At 38.4% G+C, this 25511-nt stretch overlaps 1 protein-coding gene across 17 annotated transcripts in view; it reads left to right on the top strand.

Annotated features, from left to right (window-relative positions):
- znf536 (zinc finger protein 536) overlaps positions 1 to 25511 on the top strand; it is a 597614-nt gene that overhangs the window by 218696 nt on the left and 353407 nt on the right. For 16 of the 17 annotated variants that reach the window (XM_072596176.1, XM_072596180.1, XM_072596174.1 and 13 more), the window contains one exon: positions 5156 to 5270. The gene's annotated coding sequence lies outside the window, so the exon portion shown is untranslated. Of the gene's footprint in view, positions 1 to 5155; positions 5271 to 5505; positions 5524 to 25511 lie in introns of those variants that run through there. The other variant, XM_072596181.1, reaches the window with a different exon arrangement.

Below are 25511 nucleotides of genomic sequence, written 5' to 3'. Positions count from 1 at the left end.
TTACATGACCGTTGAAAAGTGTGGCACTGGAAAAGCACAGCAGTTCAAGCAGCATCCAAGGAGCAGGAGAGTCGACGTTTCGGGTATCATGAATTCTGATGAAGAGCTTATGGCTGAAATGTTGATTATCCTGCTCCTCGGATGTTGCCTGACTGGCTGTGCTTTTGCAGCACCACACTTTTCAACTCTGATCTCCAGCATCTGCAGTCCTCATTTTCTCTCAGTGACAACATGACTGTCCAATCTGACTCCACTCTCCACTGATTCCCTGACTCCCTGCTGACACTGTAACTTTCCCCCACTCTCGTTTGATGTCCCTCCTTATCTGGCTTTCCCTGCTCCTGACCCTTCAACTCTCTCCTGACCCTCTGATGCCTGATCCTCCATCTGCCCTGCCAAGCCATTGACTCCACCTTGACTTCACCATCCTGCCACTGTATTCAGCTGGCAACCTACCTTCCCGAACACCCTGTAACCCTGTCCATGATTACACCCTATCACTCTTCCTAACTGGCACCCTATCGCCCTTGCCACTCTACTCACTTCCTCATGCACACTCATTCACTAACACGTTGAAAAGCTATTTATACTGCCCAAAACTCTTCAGTGTGTTCATGAATGAGGACTTAGCAGAATACAGTATATTTTGATATTATAGGGGGCTTGACCTACTTCCCCCTGCCACCACCAATGATTGTATGTTATAAAGGGCCCTTGATGGAAGACCACTCCACATTTCTGAAGAGGCCAAGTTTCGAAAACCCAGTCAGAAAATGTGGAGCTACATTAATGGGTAAAAAGATAGATGCAGATTTACAATGTGACACGATTGCCATTCTGCAGAGGTTTGTTCCAATATCCCTGTGTTTTATGGTTCCATCTACAGTGGTTACAATGATGCCTTTTCTCCTGTCTTCTGCAAACTTGGATATGTAACTTTCTATTCCATCATCTAAATTGATAATACATATGGTCAATAATTGTAACACGGATCCTTAGAGAACCGTAAAGCCTCATCATGTCCATTATCCCTATGTTCTGCCTTATGTTCTGGTCCTTAGCCAATTTCCCCACCAGTCAATAAGTTGTCTTTATTTCCATGGGCTTTAACTTTGGCTAACAGTCTCTTATGCGTGATTTTTCAAATGCTTTCTGAAACTGTATATAAAAAAACACTCGTAGACATTCTCCTTTCAACTACTTCAGTAACCTTTAGCAGATGAAATATCAATGTTTAAGAGGTATTTAGAGAGACACATAGACAAGCAAGGAATAAAGAAATGTGGACCATGGTCAGGCAGATGGGAACTATTTAGAATTGCATCATGGTTGGTACAGATATGGTGGGCCAAAGAGTCTGTTCCTGTGTTGTACTGCTGTATATTATATGTTCTTCGAAAATTCAATCAGCTTCATCAGGCACGACCTATCATTTTCAGACTGGATTCTAAATATTTAATAATTGAGAGCTATAAAATAACCATTGCCATCCTGCCTTCTATTTTTGTCGGTTTCTCTGAGATCGTTTCCAGTGCCTTCTGCTTGAGAGTTACTGAATTTGTAGTGAAGTCATTTGCAATGGTCCTGACAATGACCCCAAGGAACCCTATTCATAGAAAGCCAAGCTGTAGTCAGCTGAGTCTTAGTCGGAGCCAGGCATTTTGGGCCAGTTGGATTCCTAGAACCACTTTGTTCAGGGATTGCCTCTCCTGGGGCAGCACTACCATGTTTATGTGTCTGACTCTCAAATCTCTCAGCACTCTTTAAGTACAGAGCGCAGGAGTGATGTGATTATATCAGTTGACAGAGATCTGAGTTCTCATTGAAGCTGTGAGAGGTGCCACCAGAGATTCCATCACTCTGGGCTGTGCTGCAGTATTCATAGAGCTGACTACTGGTTCTTGATGACTGTACACCAACAAAGCTGTGTACAAGGTTTGAACTTGATGGCCCCATACTCTTTGCCAATGAGTGCAAGGCAAAATGTACTGACAGTCTAGTGTACTTAAAACATCCTAAAAGATAAGCATCAATCTTCTTCTGCAGTCTGAAGTCTTCATTTGTGTCCTCTGCAGTAGGGCTAGAATGTAAGCAATCCCTTCATCCCTGGACTTGCTCGCCTTTATTTTAGCATAAGTGGTTCTCCTCTGCTTGCCATTTTAATAATTCTTTAGTCATAGTTGGTTACGGCGAAGGTGCACCTTACCTTATAAGGGATGCAGATTATGATTTATTGATATTAGTAACATACAATACTCTTAGCCATTAAGCAAGCTGCAAACAAACTGTGTGAAGATTGCTGGCAGCCTGTCTGTTCTTAAAAAAAGACAAGGCAAGCAAAATCAATTTGGTGCCTGGGAGAATATGGCTTGCAAATTGAATAGGTCCCCATTCTGCATTTTTCATAGATATAACATAATATGAACAAATTGGCTTATCATAAATATTTATCCATTTGTGCTTGAAATATAGTTTTCTGTTCTAAGCTGTTTTTGGTTTTTACAAACTACTGTGGCTTTATTTTATACATTTTAGTTTATACGTTTTTTCCCGTTTTCATCCATTCTCTGTTACCTTTAACATTGGCAAGAATAGCTTGGTGAAATGTCATAGTTCCTGAATAATTACACAGATAGGTGCTAGTTCTGTATGGTCGTAATCCACATTTGATCCACACAGAAAAAGATCACAGGTCAAGTTGCCCTTTCTTCTTTAGAAATGCTGTGATGGATCTAACTCACCCTTCAAAAATTGTGGAAAAGTGAATCTAGATCGTACCACTCCTCAAATGTATTGCTTGATACTAGGATTCAAGCTGGGATTTCTTGGTTGACAGCCCAAGGAGCTAATATTGTAGTTACTGGACAACATTGTGGCTTTTACTGTTGAAAACAGACAGCAGATGAAGTTACAGAAGATGTTAGTTGCATTCCTGAAGGATATTAAAGTACAATACGGCTTTAATCAATACAGATTGAATGAATAACAAAACCAGAGAAACAAACATCACTGGAGAAACATGGAAAACTTGTTTAAGCCAGGTATACTTCGCATTTTAATTTTCTGAGTGTTTGTTGATTTATTGGTCGTGGGTGAAACAGAATGGATTGCACTTTGAAATATGTGAAGCTTACCAAACTAGGAGCATTAATACTTTAATAGATTTCTACCTCGAATTCTAATCCATGACTGCAATCGATCTTGTTAATTTTAGAATGCAGGTGAGGAAGATGCTAGAATTGCTAAGAAGAAAAGGAAGCAGTGGGAGGGTAGGCAGGGTTGTTGGTTTAAAACCATGTCTATAGATTGGCCAGCTCCTCAATTCATTTAAAGTAAAAGGTCTTAAAGCCTGTGAATACTGTGGAAAATCATGCTCTGAATAGTGAGTATCATAGAACCTAACATGATTTATCCAAGAATTTAGACATTCTGACATGAGAAAATAAGTTTAAATGCAAGGATTTTTATTTATGTGAAAAATACAATGGTAACACATAGTGTAATTTTGTTTTGTATCACATCTATAAAAGCTGATCCTTTCACAGACGGACTGCCTATTATTTCCTTGTTAGACCCCAACACAATCATTTATTATGTGCGCTTCTATTAGTATGTGCTGCATTTGTTCACCGGCTGTACACAATACTGCTTCGTATCTATCTCTTAAGTCTGTGAATGTTTCTGTTCAGGAGCTGGAAAGCTGGTCACTAATGCATTATCATATACAGGGTGGTCCCTGGCCTCTTGACAAAAGGCTATTTACTACAATTTAATGTTATTCTGAGAAGAAGTGAAAAATAAAGCCTGAGAGTTAAAAAAATGGCATCTGTTTTCCACTGTGCATTCATGCAAGGACCTGAGTTTAAGACATATGACATTTTGGCTACAAAAGGAATAAAACTGGGACATTCTTTATAACCTGCTCCAGACTGCAGCATTTTCCAAATGCTATTAAGTTATCGATTTACACAGCCACATGATGATGTCATCTATAAGAAACAGAATGCAGATGACAGCGAAATACAGTGGTGACAGTGACCTTGTTTTAACATCTTTGGGACCCTGTCAGGTTCATTTCTAGTGTAGTGTTTCAAAGATGCACTTTTTAGGCTATATCTAGTTACTGTGTGGAGTATTAATACAGTATGGAGTTCAGAAGCAATTCACATATAGGTCAATTACATGCACTAACATCTGCTCTGCCTTTATCATTTGCATATGGTATTCATATGTTAATGATGCCTGTTTTATACACTAGTAACATATTTATGTAAATAACTTGGATGTGGATGACTTGTGCATCCACTTTGATATCATTGGAAAAAGAATAGGAATAAATGGCATCTAAATTTGTGGTCTGCATGCCTGTGTTTCAAGTACAATCTTTTTGCAGCTTGAGCAAAGACTGCTGTATCCGAGTGTGGCTCTGATTTGTACAAGAAGCCCCTTAGTGGGAAAGCTTCCATTCGAAAGCAGCTTAAAGCCTTATAAATCAATAATGACACAGATGGACTGCTGATAATCTATTTAGAATGCCTGATAGCAAATATTGTTGTGTAGATGATTAGAATGGCCACTGTTTTAGCAGCAAGCTTTTCCTTTTTACTAGAGTATGACTGGAAAATAAAAGTACTTTCACTTTTGTCTAAAAATCCCCTTGCTAGTTTTTGGGTGGCATTAGGTTGCAGCATGGGAAGAAGAACAAAGAGGTTTAACAGATCCAGCTAATATAATGATATCAGACCCTGCTTCTACCATATAAAAAAAGAAAGCTCTTAATGGAACTGTTTCTTCAGGTGTAAGTAGCATAGAAGGTTACTTCTTTTATAGTCTTTAGCCTGATTTAACACGAGAGATGGGGAATAAAGTGGAGGCTGTCAGAAATGGCAGCTGCCTGGAATCCTGATAAATATAAGCTTTTATTGATTTGATGAAAATGAAAGATCCCAGTGCTATGCAGTATTTAGCTTCTTGTCTAGAACACGTCACCAGTGGCCTTGCTTCAGGATAGATTTTCATTCTCACTTGCTAGATTTTATTTCATCTTTAACCTTTTCAGTTGAATTTCCTTGACCTCTGAATATAGCTGTGATTTGGAGAATTTGTTGCAGTTCACTTTACATCATATCTTTATGTATTTTTCTTTTTATGATAGGGAAGTGGAACACCCCTCTCAACAACCTTTCAGTGCAAAGCTCAGCTATTAAACTCTGTGGTGTTTGCCAACTAGCCAAACAGTCCTAAAACAAGTATGCAGTTCATTTACTAAGGTAAGACATCTTTACTTTTTAAAAATGAATACATACGATCTTACATATATAAATATGAGGAGATATGCATGCACGTGTGCATGCTGTAAGCAAACAAAGCTTGGTGCAAAATGAGGATTGTGTGGAAATGAAATATGATACATTTTATTACGTGAGCCACAGCATGACAGGGAGGATTTCTTTTATGTACATTTTAGCTGTTAGCTGATGTTGAGATAGCCCATGTGAATATAGCTGCCACTTCAGATTAAAGGTAAGTGAAGTATTTTCTAATCAATTGTCCCATTTTTCAATAACTTAATGCCTTACAATCAGTTTCTGTCTAATTTTGTAATGTAGTTTTATGCTGTTTTGTACCTTTGGCTTCAAGTTCAAAACTTCTTTTTCTTTTGCAAGCATTATCAGATGCATTTTCTATAATGTGGAAAGTGTCAGGTTCAAATTTATGCAACTGGCAAACTGCTCAGGACAATCGGTCTGCCATCAATGCTGTGAGGAAAATATTTTTAAAAATATATTTCCCAAGTTGTCCAAGTTATTAATTGATAAAGCGCAGCAGGTCAGGCAGCATCCAAGGAGCAGGAGAATCGACGTTTCGGGCATGAGCCCTTCTTCAGGAATGCCTTCCTGAAGAAGGGCTCATGCCCGAAACATCGATTCTCCTGCTCCTTGGATGCTGCCTGACCTGCTGCGCTTTTCCAGCAACACATTTTTCAGCTCTGATCTCCAGCATCTGCAGTCCTCACTTTCTCCTATTAATTGATAAAAACAACACTAACAACCAGCTCTTAGATAGCTCAATTAATGAAAAGTTGTCCAAAGATGCTTTCCAGAGATACAGTCAGACAAGAATTAACCAAAGAGGGAGCTTTCAGGAGAGATGGTTAAAATCTTGTCCAAAGAGCTAGATTTTAAAGAGAGAATGAGAAGATATGAGGTTAATGGAAGGAATTCAAAATCTTAAGTAATAGGCTAGTGCTGGTATTGGTAGGAAGAGTAGGAGTTGGGGTGAGTATGAGAGGCTAGGGATGGAGGAATGCAGATTACTTGGATGGTTGTCAGTTTGGAGCAGGTTACAAAGATGGGGAGAGAGTGAGACCGTGAATAGCTTGAGCAGAGGAATGAGAATGTTAAGTTTGATGCAACTGGGGACTATGAGCCAATATAGAACAGCATGCATGAAGTTGATATTTAAGGGGAACCTGGTGCAAGATAGAGTACAATGAACAGTGTGGGTGAAGGATGAAAGATAGGAGGTTAATCAGGAGTTAATTGGAATATTCTGTACTGGAGGTGATAAATGGATGGATAACAGCATGCAGACCATAAACCCCACTGTGTAACCCAGCACTCAAATGCATCATGGATAATGGGTACCTGGTATAGGATGGGTTTTAAGGACCAAAGGTATGGAGGTTAGGAGGTTTGCCAGGAGGTCATTAAAATAGTCAACGCTGGAGATGACAAATACATCAATAACTGTTCTGAAAGCTGTGGCTGGTGTGGACAAAATGGACAAACTGGAAAACAGTTTTTAATCAAAGCTCAGTTTTTAAGTTGAACCTTTGTGGAAAACTCTGAATTTGCTCATAAGAGAAGGCCCAACTTTCTGTTTTACATTTTTAGTTGCAATGAGTTGATTTACGGCAGTAATCACAGATACATAAAAACTGAAAATGATTTTGACAATTAAATGTTGTACTTCACAATAGAATTTCAGCTGATATTTTAAATAGAAACAGAATCAAATCTGTACTAACAGAAGCTCTGTAAGCGATATTTTTAGACTTTTTCTCTTGGCGTAATAAATTCTGTGGCACATTTAAACTGTCATACTCAAGTGGATCAAGCTTGGATCAGACTTGGCTGCTTCCCCTCATTCGAAGATACGTGGGTTGAGGGGCGGCAAGAGGTTCACTTTGTAAAAAGAAGTTGATATATTCCATTAAATCAAAATAAGTTGTGCCAAGTTAATGCAGCTGAGCACTGATTAAAACTGAACCCCCTGGTACTGAAGATGCAGTCTGACGGCCCAATCTTCAGATTACAAATAATATTTATAATGGCAGGTATATGTCGTACAGACATTACTAACAGACAAGAAGATTCTCATAGGATTTTACACCTTTGATTTTATTTCCCTCCTTCCCATTGCTTCCCTTCACCTCTCATCTTTGATCTAGATGGTTTTGTCTGAAGGTTGTTCCATAAATCCTGAAAGCACACAAAAGTAAATTCATTATTTCCACATTTTGCACCTTTTACAAAATAACCTTACCAATAAGGACAGTTTCTCTTCGGAGAAGCCCATTTAATAACTAAGTCACGATTAAAATTCAATCCTGAGTCACCAGGGTCTTGTACCTGAACATTGTTGCTCTTGAATTGCAGTGTCTCTGTTCTTAAACTTGAATTCCACACCTTCTATCCTTTTATATGAGATATCAGAATCCAATGCAGAATAAATAATTGCATCCTGTCTTAGCATTTCATTTTTCTTGTAAAGGTTCTGTAGAACTTACGGCAATTCATCTGGCACAGATCTGTACGGTGAGCTATTTTAAGTTTAGGAAAATTGATTTTAAAAATGAAGAAGAGATGCTGCCTGATATAAAAGGAATGATACTTAACTCCTCTATTTGATATCTTACCGTTCTGTGGCAGGGAACTTGTACTAGAACACTGACTTACACTTGGACCTGATACTAGAGCAAGGAAACAGCTGTTCATTGTCTAACAGCATGCACAGAGCACCGATGGAGTTTCTGTCACCACCTGCACACCCTAAATCAGCAAGCATCTGTTTTTCATTGTAGAACATACAAAAGAAAAGATCTGTCCACATTCATCTCAGCAGCGAAGAAGCTTCTTCAGAGTTACTGCAAAAAAACTTTCACAACAAAAGGAGATTTAGCTGAGGATATTATATACTCCGAATAATAAATGTTACTTTTATACCTTGATTAGAGCAGCAACACAATCAATATCCAAAATATAGCAATACTTCAACCATTTCAAATTACCCATCCAATGCTCTGAAGAGAAAGCCTAAGTTCTGTGACTTTCACTTGAATTTATTTCTTTCATGTAATGTTGAGGGAAAACAATTTATTCAAATCAATGTCGAGTCATTAAGGTTGGAAAAACAAGTGCTGATTGGAAGAGAAGTTGTTCCTCCTCAACTTTTTGCTGAGCTTCATTCAAGCATTCAGTTCAGTAGTCACTTGGAAAAGGGGATCCCAATGGGTCGCCACATGATCCAAGTGGATAAATTGGTTGTGCAAATTAAGGTCCACATATTTTTGAAGAAAATATGTCATTGTATTTGTGTAGCTTAATTTAAAACATGTCCTGTGCATTTTGTCTTGGAATTTTTATTGACAGCAAGATTGTTCATGAAAACACAGACTAAATGTCCAGTATGTGTAATAGATATTTGACTGGGAGTATTGTCAGCTCTAGGATCACTGAGAACAGTAATGTAAAATCTCAAATCCCATGCATATGACAATGGTGATTAAAATCCCCATGTCTCACTAATCAAATGTCAAGTCTTCATTACATGTCCCAAACCTGAGGTAAATACATTTTCCTTCCTGCAGTTGTAATGTTAACGGTTGAGTGGGTGATGCATGTGGCTGAATATGTAGAAAATGAGTTTGTTTCCCATCAGATTTAATGTGCCTAAAGAGAGTTATGTGATATTGCATTCACAGAAAGTTTTGTATTTTTTTTAGAGAAGGTTAGATAACTGTGGGTAAATACTTCTTATGAATACCCAGATTACAAATTTAATGCAGAACCTTGGATAACAAAAACATCCTGGGCAAGTATTCGTATTTGTCATTGCCAACTTACACATACATCTTTGATAAAAGAAAAAGTCCTGAGGCTGAATTCTGGAACACAGCTGCGATCATTTTTTTAAATCGCAATTACTCATCCCAGTAATTAACAACAATCATTTTGGCCGTGATCTTATTCTGAAAACTCATTTTTAAAAAAAACTTTCTGGCTTCTAATGTGACTTTTAACCACTTCTCGTTAGGAGATTGATCACTCCAAATTAATATCTGGAACTTGAAAAAAATACATTTAGCAATTGTCAAAATATTTTGAGATTCTGTAACATAAGAGTATTGCGAAGATGCAAGCCAATTAGTTGAATTTTAGCAATCATTTCTAGGGAGCTTCTTTCCTTCACCGTTATGTCAATCTTGGAGATGTTTTTGTGAGGGTTGAGTTTCTTTCCTGATTTTGGCTGGCAAACAATTGCTGTCGGTGAGTTTTCTAACATCAGTAAACCAATGATGAAACTCAAACCAATGCAGTATGCGCTACTGTTTTTGCTTCTTTTGCACTATTCTGTTAACCAAAGGCCTTATTGGCAATTTCAGCAACCCAAGTGTTCTTTGGCAATTTGAACCAAGTGACCAGCATTTGCTGGTGGCCATCTGTTGCACTAGAATTCTGTTTTCCATTGAATAGAATCTGTTGTTGCTTTGCAAATATATATCTGTCTCATAGAGTTGCACATTTAACTCTTTCAGGACTGGATCTACCTTATCACTTTAGCACCTGGTCTCACAAATTCATACTGAGATTTTAACTTATTAAAAATGCATACCTCCCCCCTCCCCCCACCACCCCCCCACCTACAACTTCCTTATACAAAGGGCTCATATTTTTAACTACCAATACAGTATATTTTAGCAAACCACCAGGCAGAGCCACACAAAACATTTGCAGTCAAATTAGCTTTTGTTGAAACAGGAATGTTTTAGTAACATGTTTTCACCATCTACTTTAACAGAATCAAAGGAATCATTTTACAAAATGTTCTATGTAGAGTTTTACATGTGTATTAAACAAAACAGACCTGGGAATATAAATACAAATTTTGTCAAGTATCTGGGTGTTTTTTTTTATAGCTATAGAATATGAAAGTTTAATTGGGAATTGTATTTTTCCTATGTTGAAAAGTAGGCTTAAGTTGATGAGTTCAATATCATTTGAGAATAAACACTAGTTCCTTGAAATCTAAAACAAAAACAAAAACTCAGTAGGTCTGGCAACATCTGTGCAGAGAAATCAAGAGTTAAATGGTTTGGGTCCGGTGACCCTTTCTCAGAACTAAAATCTGCCTGTTCTAACTTCAGTATCTACCAAAATAACACATTCTTAACTATCAATCATCTTTCATGACAACATCATTGTTTAGGATTCAAGTCTTATAGCAACATTATAACTCCTCCTTCCTTGCATTTAAACTTGTGCAGTGGCACACCCATTGGAGTTGAACAGTGGAAACCCTGAAGGCTATGGACCAGTGTCATCTTATTCCTCGATAGAATCACTGCTAATTCTTTTCAATTTATCTGAAAGCTTTACTAAAACTCTTTCATTCAAGTCCAGTGAAATGTTAATTTGAGCACAAATTAGTTTCTAAAAAATAGGTTCTAAAAAAAGAATTGACCCTGCCATTTTCATAATCCAATTGAACCATTCCATAATCTTATTGAACCCTCTCATCCCATTCCTTCCTTCCTTCTAAGCATCTCATCCCTCCCATCAAATCCCATCCTATCTCTTATGGGAAAAGTCTGCCCCAGTAACTGTGTTGCTGCACGCCCTTACTTTCAGCTAACGTTTTTTTTACTTCTCCCGATGCTGCCTTGCTATTATGTGATCCAGCCTTTCATGCACTCAATGTGCTCCCACCAAATAAATCCAACAACTGACATGCCCCTTAAATTGATCAATCAGTGCATTTGGGACAAAATCTACTAGGATTATAGATATTTCTTACAAATTCTTGCATAAATTTACATGACTAGAAGAACTTGTATCTGAACTGCTATTCTGTTCAATTACTACCAGTTTACCCAAACTTGGTGCAGAATAACATTCAATGTCTGAACTAAAAGCAGAAATTGCTGAAACAATATTAACTCTACTTTCCCTGTCCAAATACTGCCAGATCTGTTGAATTTCTCCAGAATTTTTTTTGTTTTAGATTTCCAGCATCTGTGGTTCTATGGTTTTCTTTTGTTTAATATCTAATGTCTACTTGCCAATGTAAGTAAGGCAGCTATGTGTCAGTCAATGCCAGTTCTAAACAAAGTGGAGCTGGAAAAAGCACAGCAGGTCATGCAGCATCAGAGAAGCAGGGGAGTTGACATTTCAGCTAGGCATCTTTCATTAGAACAGAACCAACTTAGGGTTGAGTGTCCTGCTGGTTTTGATTCAAATTAGTACATTTTGTAGGTTGGCTTGCTGTTGAATCAATCTTCTTGGTAGTCACAGCTTTCTAGCCTTTAAACATTGTGGACAATTTTCCTGATGTAACCCATAAAGAATACTGATATTTACGGCTGTACACTTTTGCACAAGTTTAACATCAATGTGAAAAGTGCCAAGAAAAGCACGCCATTCGATGGAAACAGTTCAAACAGAAATAACATAATACATTAAACAAATATGAGCTGTGAGCTCAGATTACTCCATTGGGTCCTGGTCCCAGTATAAACACAGCACCAGTCGATACAAAGTCACAAAATCATTTCCTTGATATGTGCCGCTGAATCCATGCAACATTTGTTCATCCCATTGGATTACATGATATCATGCAAATCATTACAAATAAATTGGGACTAAACAACAGTTTGCCTCTTTACCCGAATGTTCTTTCAAGAAATTATCAGGAGCCATTGTTTTTCCTATTTCTGAAAAGATTATAATTGCCCAATTGAAGTAGTGTATATTATTAGATTATATGTGAAATCCACAGGGAGTCTGGCTCTCCAAGGGCTAGGAGTATTCCAAATAAAAATGCCATTTATAACCTGATTATATTACCATCAGCGACTTGAAAGATTCATATATTTGTAAACCACAACCATAAGGGAATAAAGTTACAGGGTTTTCCACTTAAGAATAAGTCTGATAAAAATTAATTTTATTTTAAAAGCAAAGTAGATTCCAGCCATTCTCTGCCACTAAACTTCTAAATTCCTGCAGTTTCCTTTATAAATATTTTTATGCCACTACAGTGCACTCCAGTGATCTAAAGATGACCTTACAACCTCCTGTCTGCAAGCATGACTCATTATTCACCCGTTACTGACCCAGTGTCACATAACAAAAGCCACCGAATGTGTTAATGGCTTGTCCTTTAAAGGTGAGGAGAAGAAGTTGACCTGTCATCTTAGGACACTTATACATTGCTGGGATGGATCCCTGGAGAGTGATGTACAAATGGAGACCCGTAACTTCCATGAACCATTCCCCAGTTTGCTTTAGCTGTTGCCAGCACAACAGTCAAGCTTCGCTGGATGCAAAGGAGCTCCAATTTGATTGGAAAAATGGAGAGAATCTACTCGCCATTCTTACATTCAAATGGTAGCTGCTGGCTAAAATCATATAAGGATGCATCACTAATACCACCTGATCCTCAGAGCCCCCTCCACCCACTTTTTTTTATCAGTGCACTACTTTATGCCTGTAATCAGCAACATGCACTGTATATTAAAGTATCTTTAGTTTGGTAGTGCGGATTTTTAATGCTTAGGATTTGCCTCATGAGACAAATGACAATTAACTAATAACACCTCACATATCCTACGCTTTGGGACTGGTATTATGCTGACATCTGCTAAAATCCAGTCCCAAAGGTGCATTGTAACTGCCATGAACTGTGTGGCACTAGTGCAGGCAATAACACCGCAATCCCAATGTTTCACACTGGTGTATTGTGGACCCAGCTGCATTAAACAGCAAGCTGATCCTATTTACAGATTGTTCACTTGATAATGCATCACACAGTGATAGGTTCATGTAAACAGCATCATTGCATTATCATACAGTTAATAATGGGCACTCCTCCTATGCAGCCTAAAATGCAGGCCTTGAAATTACACTGCACAAAGCTTAATTTATGAACGTTGAACATGTTCATTTTAAGTTCCCGAGCTGCTACTTAAATGGGATTCCATTTGTTTGTTTAAAATAAGATTAAAATATTTAATCTCTGCTGAATTGTGAACAAAGGAACTTAATATAAATGTTTTAACTGCTCTTACAATTGTCTTGTAGAGCATAATTTCAAGATTTATGTAGCTCCAGTTGAGTTTTCATCAACATCAGAGTGCTGTCATTTCTATGATGGCCTTTTTACCTTGCTGTCAGCTATATATGTAAATCTGCTTCTGCAGAGTTGACATCTTTGGCGCTCCCTTTACATATAACCAGAGCAATGTGTTTTGCTGAAAATATTGTAGCGTTCTGTGGGCTACAGGTTATTTTAGGTAAGACTGTGTCATTTAAGAACTACTCAAACACAAGGTCCAACTTGGAATCACTTAGTATCCTTGCAAAGGTGACTTTCAGATAAAAGCACTCTGTTAAAAATATGTTTTCATTCAGAATGTTCCAGTTGCTGAGCAACATAGTACATTATGTTTTTCAGAAACAGTGAACTACAATCAAAGTATAGATTTATTATGACTTATTGTGAGCAGTATGAAATGATTCCATTAACTGTTGCAAGTAAAAAGGCAGACCAAATCATTGAACAATGCCTCCTTGCTATCCTTTAGAACAGCTTTATTTGTTCATTTAGACCGTAGTACAGAACAATATTTTAAAATTTCTTCATAAGTCCTACACAAATGGCTTCACTTGAGGAGCCTGTAGAACCCAACTAGAAAAAAATTCAATCCCTTGGGATTACTTCCAATATTTTCCACACCACTGAGATTAGCCTGACTGGCTTGTAGTTTCCTTATTTATTCCTTGTTCCCTTCTTGAATAACAGCACCACATTGGCTGTCCTCCAGTCCTATGGCACCTCTCCTGTGGTGAGAGAGGTATTGAAAATTATTGCCAGCACCCATGCTATTTTCTTTCAGCTCAATCAACAGTCTGAGTTACATTTCATCTGACCCTGGAGACCTATCTATTCTTGAGTTTGCTAGACTCAGAACATCCTCTCTGACTATGCCAACATCTTTACTGAAATCACAGTTGTACTCCCTGATTACTGTACCCACATCATCCCTTTCACTCGTGAAAACTGACCCAAAATATTCATTTAGAACTCAGCCTATGCCCTCTGGCTCTATACACAAATTACCACTGCTGTCTTTGATGGGCCCTTATTTCAAGTTATCCTTTCATCCTTAATGCACTTATAAAATAACTTAGGATTTTCCTTTACTTTACCTGCCATTATTCTTTCTTGCTTCCTTTTTACTCTCCTAACTTCCTTTTAAGCTTCCCCTTGCACATTCTGGACTCCTTTGGGGCTTTTGCTACTTGGAGGTCTTAGTATATGCCAATAGCCTCCCTTTTTCTCTTTCTTCAATCCTGTCTATCTGTTGAGTTATAATCACTGTGTGCAAAAAGCTCCTTCACTACTATGCCAGTAATTTGCCCATCTTCATTACCTAAAATTAAGCCCAAGATCACCCGCTTTCTTGTAGGACCTTTTACAAACTAGCTTAAAAATTTCTCCTGGCAAAATTTTAAGAAATCCACTCCATCCAAAAATTTCGCACTATGAATACCCCAGTTAATTTTGGGAAAATTGAAATCCCATACTATCATCACCTTATTACATTTACACTTCTTTGAAATTTGCCTGTGTATCTACCCTATTATTTCTCCCTAATTATTAGGGGGCCTATAGCAGCAATGTGATTGCTCCTTGTTTTGGTTTATAAGTTCTACCCAAACGGCTTCATTTGAGGAACCTTCTAAGATGTCATCCCTCTCTACTGCTGTAATTGATTCCCTAACCAATATTAGGAATGTAGGAACAGGAGTAAGCTATTTTGCCCTTCTATGCTATTTGGCCACTCATAGAATCCTTACAGTGCAGAAGCAAGATATTCAGCCCATCGAGTCCCCACTGACTCTCCAAAAAGCATCCCATGCAGACCACCTCCTATCCCATCCTTGTAACCCTGCATTTTCCATGGCCAATTCACCTAACCTACACACCTTTGCTCTATGGGAGGATACTGAAGCACCGGGAGGAAACCCATGCAGAGTCAGAGAGAATGTGCAAACTCCACACAGACAGTTGTCTGAGGGTGGAATCAAATCTGGGTCCCTGGCACTGTGCTAACCATTGAGCCACTGTACTGCCCTAGATTAAATCATAGCTGGTTTTGCAATACCCTCTTGTCTTTTACATTTTTCCTTGCCTTGCCTGAAGATGTTGCATCCTGGAAATTTGTGTTGCCAATTCTGTCCCTCTCTCAATCAAGTCTCAGTGATAGCAATTGCAACCATTCCAAATCCCCAAGAAATGGTCCCAATCTCCCAGAAATTGAAAGCCTTACTTTCTGCACCATCTACCCTGCCATACATTCATCTGGACTGACTTCCTATTTCTATACTCACAAGAAGCAATCCAGATGCTACCAACCTTTGCATTTGAGCTCTTTAATCTCCCTGCTAGCTCCATAAATTCTGGTTTTGGGACCTTTATCTCCCTATGTCATTGGTACTGATATATACTAAGATCTCTGTCTGTTTGCACTCCCTCTTCAGAATGCCCTGCAGCTGTTCAGTGACCTCGCTGATATAGGGAGCAGGGAGACAACAAAACTTCTTGGAATCTCTTTCTTAGCTACAGAAAGCCCTGACTATTCACTGTATAATTGAATCCACTACCACAATACACCTGCCATTCTCCTTCCTCCCTCTTGTGTGTACTTGCCCATCATGCACCCGTAAAGTTGACTGCTTGCCCTGCACAGTGATCTCCCCCAACAGTATCCAAAATGGTTTATATATTAGAAAAGGAGGTAGCCTCAGTGGATTCCTGTAAATAGCAGCCAACCTAATCCTGTTCTATTTCAGCTTAAAGAACTCCAAGAAATGTTTTGACATAAACTCCCCCTCACACATTCATGTCAAACCCCTTGTGTCATTATCCATCTGCTATTTACTTATTTATCTTCCCTTTTAGGATATCTTTTCGTAATTGATTTATAATGTATATTACCTGGCCTCCATTTCTTTGAGTTGTCATTATATTAAAAATATAAATTAAGTAAATAAACGTCAGTCAAAAATATTCCAAAGGATCCATTGTGAGGTGGGATTGAGCCACATCAATCAGGATAATTTCAAGGGAGCTTTGTCACATTACATGCCTGCTGTTATTACCACAAAGTATATGTGCAAGCACATCAGGTGAAGGTAGGATTTGGTATACCATGTCTTTCTTGGCTGAGCACCTGGTACTACTCAGGCCTCTGTCTGGCCATGAGTTACTTTTGTTTTATCATTCACAGGATGAGGGTGTCGCTGGCTAGACCAGCACTTATTACCCATCCCTTATTGCCCAGAGGACAGTTAAGAGTCAACCACATTGCTGTGGGTCTGGAGTCACATGTAGGCCAGACCAGGCAAGGGTGGCAGTTTCCTTCCCTAAGAGACACTAGTGAACCAGGTGAGGTTTTCCTGACTATTGATAATGATTTCATTGTTAGATGCTAGATTTGTATTGAATTGAAATTCCACCATTTGCCAATAACAGGATTCAAACCCAGGTCCCCAGATAAATACTGGGTTCTCTGGATTAATAGTCTAGTGATAATATCACCAGATCATTGTCTCATCTCTTATTTTCAGGAAAGGAGGGAAGACTTTTAAAAGAAAACTTTGCCAGCTGAATATCACAGGCAATCACGATTAAATGATGGCTTCAGATGAAAGGAGGATCAGAAATAGGACTAATTAGGTCAGCATGCATTTATGCAATCCAAGCCACATTTTAAAACAAAATGCTGTCCTTATATGTATAATACTTTGTTTTTTACATTATTATCTAAATTTTAACAGTAAACGTTCTTCGATTTACAAATAGTGAGTGGTACTGTAGCAATTACTGGGAATTTAGAGGCAAATTGGTTTGGAGGAAGACATTGAGAAAATGCTAGCAGACTAAGTAGAGCATTTAAAATGGCTAATGATCTAATAGGATGACATACAGAGGGCTGTTCTCTCTTTAACAGGACTGATTGTAAGAACAAAAGTAACCAACAACCCTGTTCCTTTCTTGCAATCATATGGCAGAGCTTTCCCTAACCTGATGTGGTATAAGCAGTGATGGAAAAGGTGAGAAAATATGGAGAGACTTGAAAAATCAGGAACTTGACTGCATCTCATTAAAGCCCCAACGGTGACACTTCCAATTCTCCTCGCTTTCCCTGAGAAACTAGATGGGACACATTTCCAGCACGGTAAATCAGAGCAGATACCTGTCAGCTGTCAGCTCACCAATTGCTTGTCCTGGCCACCTTCCAATTGTTCTCAATGAAAGCCTCCCTGCAAGTCATATGGGCAGCATTCTCCTTGCCCCTTTGTCTATGCAAATTGGCATCAGCAAACAACCAGTCTCACCACATCAACATGCCTGCTCTCAGACCAACTCACACATCACTGCAGCCCTTTAACACTTTGCTTTGCAGCTCAAGGATACCTACTTCCTGTGTATTTCTACCAGGTTGCTTCGTCCACAGTGCTGTACGTGCAGCATGTGCACCTACACCGAATATATCGCATGGCCAGTAATATGCTTTCCTAATGCTCACTAATTTATGTTTACTTGAAAGCTGCAAACCCCTGTATACTTTACGTTATCTCCTTTGTAAGAAAAGTGATGGAAAACTGGGCACCATGAATCTTACTGAATCATATAATACTGACTGGAAAGGGAGAAATCTACCCTAATTCTACTCCAACTACATCCGCTTCCCACATACCACTGAAAATTGATGGAGTGGTGCAGTGGTGTGGTCAGGATTGGAAGTTTGTGTGCAGTAGATCTGCAGCAACTTGTACAGGTTCAAAGTTTGATGCACATAAAATATTGTAGAAGCTGGTTTCATAAAAATGAGTGATTGTTTTGAATTAAATTTGTGAATTTTATCTAGACAAAGATTGGTTTTCTAAAGTTAGAGTTGCTTTTATTTAATATAGGAGGGCAATCAACTATACCAGTATAATGTCTGACCTAAGTATTTATTTTTTGGGATTTTCTCTTAAAATGACCTTTCCTCCTCATTGCTCTCGCTGTGCAGAAATTGATTCAAATCCATTTTGCTGTGTAGCTGCTTAGGAAGAGCCATGTGACTGAGGTCAGGCAGGTACCATATGTCCCAAACTACACCTGCCACCATCCCTGGTCTCTCCTCATCTCTGTTTGACTTCATTCTTTGAAAAGATTCAGAGGCTTTGTTCCCTCTAGATTTAGACAATGACCTTTGGATTGCCCTCCTGCCTTCCATCCTCTGGAAATGTGAACTCATCCAAAATTCTGTTGCCTACATCCTGACTAACACCAAGTTCAGTTCATCCATTATACCCACGCCCCCTGAACAATCGCTCTTGGTCCAGGAACGCTTTAAACTTAAAATTCTAACACTTGTGTAAAACCCTTCCATGCTACCACCCCTCACTACCTCTGTAACTTTATCCAGGCCCACAACCCTCTGATGACCTTTTTGTATATCATTGATTTTCTGTGTCCCATCACTAGCAATCACGACTCTGCTCTGACTTCTAAACTTTCTAACAGTTGGCAGTATACAATGATGCCCACATCTCAAACAAGGGAGAATTCAACTATTTCCCCTGATATACAATGCTATTACCATCACTGAATCTTCCACTGTTGATAACTTGGCAGTTACCATTGTCGAGAAACTGAACTGGACACACCATATAAGTTCTGTGATTACAAAAGCAGATCAAATCCTTGAAACTGACATGAAGTTGGTGTCTCCCACTCTTCTAGTTTATCCCAGGATAGTTTTAGAAGGTTAAGTATGCACCTTGTCAGGCCACCAGGGCAAGCACAGAATGACATGAGCTTCTTCAGTGAAACTATCAAACAGTCAGCCTTGAAAAGTGAAACTGAAGAATTCCAGTCATGGTCAGATGAAAGGCTGCTGTTCAAGTCATGATCATTTTCAGAGAGAGTTTTCCCAGTTTGCTAAGTGATTACTAGCTTCTTCACACCACTGCCTTGTGATCTTCAGGCTCTCATAACAGGTCTTGCAGCTTCTTAGACCAAGATCTCCTTCTCAGTGAAGCCAGTCGGCATGCATTGTCAACATCTGACAAGAAATCTGTTACCTGATGGCCAGCTGCAACTAGATCTCTGTCTCTTCCTGTTGCCTGTAATGACACAAAGAAAGAAAGTGATGTTTGGAATGGTACATGCACAGAGGAGGAAAGGACAACATTGTGAAGGGTGCCCGTGAGTCTTGGATGTGAGGGGCAACAGGATGAGTGTGGGTATATGTTTTGACAATTCAGATAGGAACATGAGATCCATGGAGGTAGAGGAATGAATACAGCTGTAAGGTGCATGGACCTGAGACATACTGTGCTGGGAGTGCCGAGAAATTCAGAATGTGGGGATTGGCAACTGAAACTATTATGCTTCCCATCAATTCCTTTAACTGGAATTTGTAAGACCTTAAAAACAGTTTGAATAATGTACGATTTTGTGTAGGTTATGAATGTATCATTTTTATTTTATAATATAAGCACATATAGAATCGATTTTGTATGTCAAGTTACAAGATCATTATTTGCATAGAGAATTCCTATTCTTGACTATATTCCTATGATATGAATGCTTCATACTAGTGAAAGATCTGCTTTATTCATGGCTAGCCCTGCTGTTATCAAAGTAACTTCCAGCTTATTAGTGACAAAAGACTTTTATCCTTTGTGCTGCCCTGTTCACCAGTGCTTCCTGAATTAAACTGCTGTTTCCTGTCCTTTATATGCATGACCACATCTGGGTAGCTTGCTCACAGCCCTGCTCCTTAATAACAATCACCTTCCCTTTCAGTCTCTGTTGATTGTTTCTAATTCACTCTGACAGATAGTGCCTGACAACTTGCCTGCATTTCCCTCCCTCCGCGCCCAGAAGTTACTCACAACACTTACATAGGCTGTCATTTCTAATATTTGATTTCGTTTTATGTTATTTCTTCTTTGGGTTGATGGAACAAAATCCTGCAGTGTTAAAAAGACATAAACATGGCATACTGAGCAGAATAAATGCCAGGAAAGAGTTAAATGCTGATTACTTAAGAACATATTGCATGACTGGGTGTAGCCCTTGTTTTGCTTTAGCACTTTATTTTTGTTTTGACGTGTATATTAGCTTAAAATATTATTTATTATAATTCCAGTAAAGCCTATCTTTCAGTTGCATTAGATTCAGACATTTTCATCAAAGGCTTAAATTAAAGAAGTTGCTTTATTATTTCAAAACAACAACGCAGTCACAAAATGTATTAAAAAGTCTGTGTTGATGTAAGCATGTTAGTTCAGGATTGTCATGTGTATTCAAAGCCATATGAAAGCTTGATGGGTGCTCTGCAGGCTGGCTTTGTTCAGTATTCATTCCTTTGTCAAGTCTTACCTTGAGTATGAGAACTCTCTCACTTCCCTTAAGTACTAAATGCATGCAAATTTGCATGTTTGTCTTGTGATTCTCACAGAGTATTACTTATATGTGTTGTGATGCCTTGTAGACTGGCTAATATCTTCAAACCTTGTGCCTTAAAGACAATGGATTTGAATTGTGATCAAATGGCAACACTCTGGACAACACCAATGCTGATCACTTAAAGTAATAAGGATTGCTGAGTGAAGTGAAAAGGGATTTCTAACTCAGTGAGCATGAATAGGCTGGGGATGTTGTTTCAAAAGATATTCCTAAAGTTATAACCTCAAAACACTGAAGTAATATTTTGGTTACGTTATATTTGGTCAATTAAAATGGACATTCTTTCTTCAAAGACACAGATACAGCTTTTGGCCAATACAAAATATCCTTATAATATTTGTTGTACTATTTCTACATCATTTTTTGCAGTAATTATGGCAATTCATGCAGATTTGTGTACTCTTATTACTCAGATGTCATGGTTGACTGAGTTTTTAAAAATCCCATTTTACTACAAGAAGCTGTTAGAATATTTATTGATCTCAGTAAAGGCTTCCATTAACTGACCAACCTAAATTTCATGACATTGTTTTCAGGATAATGTCATTATAGTTGCGCATTTGCCTACTATCTGCATTTATCCATTATATCAGGAAACAAGCAGTGCTTGAATGTGACTGTTAATTTGTCCATAAATATCAACTTGAACTGCTCAAAAATTCTGCAATTTGAAACTGACACACAGATGACAATATGCCATCTCTTTGTTCGGAAATATCAACATGTACAGAGATGGTGTTTGTGGAGTGAAAACCTGTGCTGGCTTTAGCACAAGTGACTTAAACAAAGGCAGCTGAGCTTCTGATTCAATAGAACAATGAGGTCCTTAAAACAGCTCTCGTTACAATGGTATGTTAATCAAAATTTTGTAATGTTCACATCACTGAAATATACAATTCTTTGCTTTGTTTGAAAATTATCAATCATTACTTATTCTGACCTTTCTATTCATATATTGTCATTTCTTTTAGATTTGTTTTTGAGGTGTTTGTTTTTTTAAATCATAGCCGTCTCCAGTCCTCTTTTCCTTATTTCATTTTCCCTTTTCTCTTGTCTGTTATGATTCAAAATCAACATGCGTCACAATTTAAATTGGCATAACACCATGGAGTAATTGCAATCCCAACAGCTGTCTGTTATATACAGAGACCCTAGTTTAGAACTATAGATGATTTATTGAAATCAGCAAAATGGTGTGACTGGGGCTTGAATTATGCAACTGTATACCCTGTTGACATTTAGGTTTGATAAAGACAGAAAATTGCAGTGCACCCTTCTTTGATGACAATTTTTGGTTGATTCACAGCAAATTTAGCCAATAATTAAAAGGAATGTTAGCTCCAGATGTGACTATAATGGAACCTTATGAAGCTAGTGAGAGAAAAATTGCTTGGAATGAAACAGAAAAAGTCAAGAGCACACCTGGTCTTGACAAAGATTACATTTACTGACTCTTTTGCTATCATATTACAGTGACAGAGCCTGAGGAGCAGCTGCAGAGAAAGGCCTGAAAAATCGGCATGCAAATAGCAGTACATTGTTAACTAAATCAGATGTTGAGGAAAAGATATGCCAGACTTTAATGATGATCTATGTACAAGTTCGTGGTTGGCAGTAGCTGTAGAGACGGTAGAAAATCTCATATCTTTTGGTGTTGTCCTAAGGTCATAAATCTGCCTTGTTAGACTGCTATATGCTTTGGTACAAACTGGTAAACTTGCCAAAATCTTTAAATACAGCTTTGAGGTGAAGAATCCACATTTGTCATCAGAATGTTATTCATCAGTCCAGATCTGTCTTGTTTTTTCTACTGTAGAGTGAAAATCATACAGCATAAACAGTCTTCAGCGTTGCACAGTGCCCTATTCACAGTCTTAATTTTCCCTCGCCCTACGGTGAATTTTGCTGGGAGCCAGACCTTCTTTATGAGTAATTGATTACCTGTATTAGCTAGGTGAATTTTATGAGTTTTAAGAGGGCCATTCAATGTGTTAAATTATCCTGCTTGTTAGTATTTTTAATAAGATTCATAAACTTATTCTGTTCTGAACCTGTTGCTTTTTGTGTCTTTAAAACTGTGAGAGACCAAATTGATAATGTTAAGTCATATAATAAAATATCTTTTTATAAATATAAGTAGTATTAACTATTGTGGGTTTAATGGATCATCAACTCTGTGCAACTTTCTAACAAATGTGACAAATGGCACAAATCATTTTTGGCATTATTTCATTCCTATCAACTATTTACATATAAAATTATTAGGCATTATGAATATTTATCAAAGATGCTTCACAAAGGCATAAAACACTAATCATGAAGCATTCCATTGCCCATTCACAGGGCTTGAACTCGGATCCCAACTTCATAGCTGCTATAGGGAAAACGTTAATTTAGTTAAAATTGGCAGTACCTGTTTCCTGAAGAAGGGCTTATGCCCGAAACATCGATTCTCCTGCTCCTTGGATGTTGCCTGACCTGCTGTGCTTTTCCAGCAAAATACTTTTCAGCTCTGATCTCCAGCATCTGCAGTCCTCACTTTCTCCTAATACCTGTACAATAACAATAGAGAATATATTGCTTTTTAATATTATATCAAGGGGCACAAACATTTTTCTTTTTGTTTTCTTTTCTTTACAAAATCACTTTGCTTAGATGAGCAGAAGCCCACCTCTGCCAGTGCTGCATGATAAGCACAGTCACTTCGGAGATGTATTGTGCATGAGATTGGTTTGAGCTTGCTGGCCATTCTCACAATCCCTGGTCTTTGTTTGCTTTTTCCTGTGATGACAGCACTGAAATTGGAAAAGTCTATGGTCACCACAAATATGCCACCTATTGTCCCCTGAGCACCACCAGTAAAAGCTGAAAACCAACACGGTACTGTTAGGTACTTTATGTACATAATAGCAGTAACATTGAAGCACAGTCTTAAGGAAGAATGGCCGACTGATTTAGTAGGAAAGCCAATCCTATATTTGTTGAGTTTCCATACTTTATTAAAATCGAAAAGGCAATTGCAGAAGAATCGTTAATATAACCATATTCCTTCAAGTTATGTCTTAGACCTTCTCTTATATATAAAGGCTCTACATCCATCACTATGTTGCCTATAATTTTAAACAGTGTGGATTGGAGAAAATCTAGCCCTCCCATTGTGGCAGAATTCTCAAAAATGTGCAGTTGGTTTTGTTTGAACATTGCAGCACGATTTCTCAACTCACACTGCTTTTAAGTGCCACTCGTTAACTGGAACAACATTGTTGAGTTGAATCTTGTTTTTCATACTACATCCTAAACAAGGAATTAGAAGGGCTGAAAGGAGTCATGAAAAGCCATTAGCAAACAGGACGAAGGAGAATCCCAAGGCTTTTTATATAGATATAAAAAGTAAGAAGGTAGTTAGGTAAAGGGTTTTCCCCCTTGAGGACAAAGCAGGGAATCCATGTGTGGAGCCTGAAGAGGTAGGTGAGGTCCTAAATGAATACTTTGTGTCAGTATTCACCAAAGAGAAGGTATTGGTGGAGGATGATCTCAGGGAGGGGAGTGTTGGATTTCTAAGCCAAGTTGCTATTAAAAAGGATGATGTGTTGTACTTCATAAAAAGTGTTAAAATAGATAAGTCCCCAGGTGCTGATGGGATCTATCACAGAATATTGAGGGAGGCAAGAGAACAAATTGCTGGAGCATTGACAGACCTCTGTGTTTCCTTTTTGGCCACAGGTGAGGTCCCAGAGGAGTGGCCAATAACCAATATTGTCCCTTTGTTTAAGAAGGGTAGCAGGAATAATCCTGGAAATTTCAGGCCTGTGAGTCTCATGTCAGTGGTAGGGAAATTACAGGAAAAGATTCTCAGGGACAAGATCTATATGCATTTAGAAGCAAATGGATTTATTAGCGATAGACAGTGTGGTTTCGTATGGGTGAGGTAGTGCCTCACACTAACTTGATTGAGTTTTTTTGAGATGACGAAGATGATTGATGAAGAAAAGTGTTTGTTGCCTGCATGGATGGCAGAAAAGCCTTTGACATGGCCCCTCATGGCAGGATGGTACAAAAAGTGAAGGCACATGGTACTGGGATGAGCTGGCAAGATGGATACAAAACTGGCTTAGTCATAGGAGACAGAGGGTAGGGGTGAAAGGATGCTTTTCAGAATGGAGGGCTGCGACAAGTGGTGTTCCACAGTGATTAGTGTTGGGACCTCCACTATTCATGTTCTATGTAAATGATTTGAGGAAACCGTAGCTGGTCTAATTAGTAAGTTTGCAGATGATACAAAGATTGGTAGAGTTGTGGATAGTGAGGAGGATTGTCAGAAGATATAGATCAGTTGGAGGCATGGGCAGAAAAATGGCAGATGGAGTTTAATCCAGACAAATGTGATGTGATGCATTTTGGAAGTCAAGTATGGATAGAAATTATACAGTGAAAGGTAGAACCCTTAGGAGAATTGATATGCAAAGGAATCTGGGTGCACAGGTCCATAGATCACTGAAGATGGCAGTGCAGGTAGATAAGGTAGCAAAAAATGTTTATGGCATACTTGCCTTCATTGGAAGGTGCATTGAGTACAAGGACAGAAAGTTGTATTGCAGCTTAATAGAACTTGGGTCAATTACTAGGGGAATTGACGTTTTGGGCATAAGCCCTTCTTCAGGAATGAAGAAAGTGTGTCCAGCAGGCTAAGATAA

The sequence above is a fragment of the Chiloscyllium punctatum genome, chromosome 26 (genome assembly GCF_047496795.1).
Source record: "Chiloscyllium punctatum isolate Juve2018m chromosome 26, sChiPun1.3, whole genome shotgun sequence".
NCBI lineage: Eukaryota > Metazoa > Chordata > Chondrichthyes > Orectolobiformes > Hemiscylliidae > Chiloscyllium > Chiloscyllium punctatum.
Note: the sequence above shows the minus strand (reverse complement) of the source record. Positions and strands in the feature narration are given on the sequence as shown.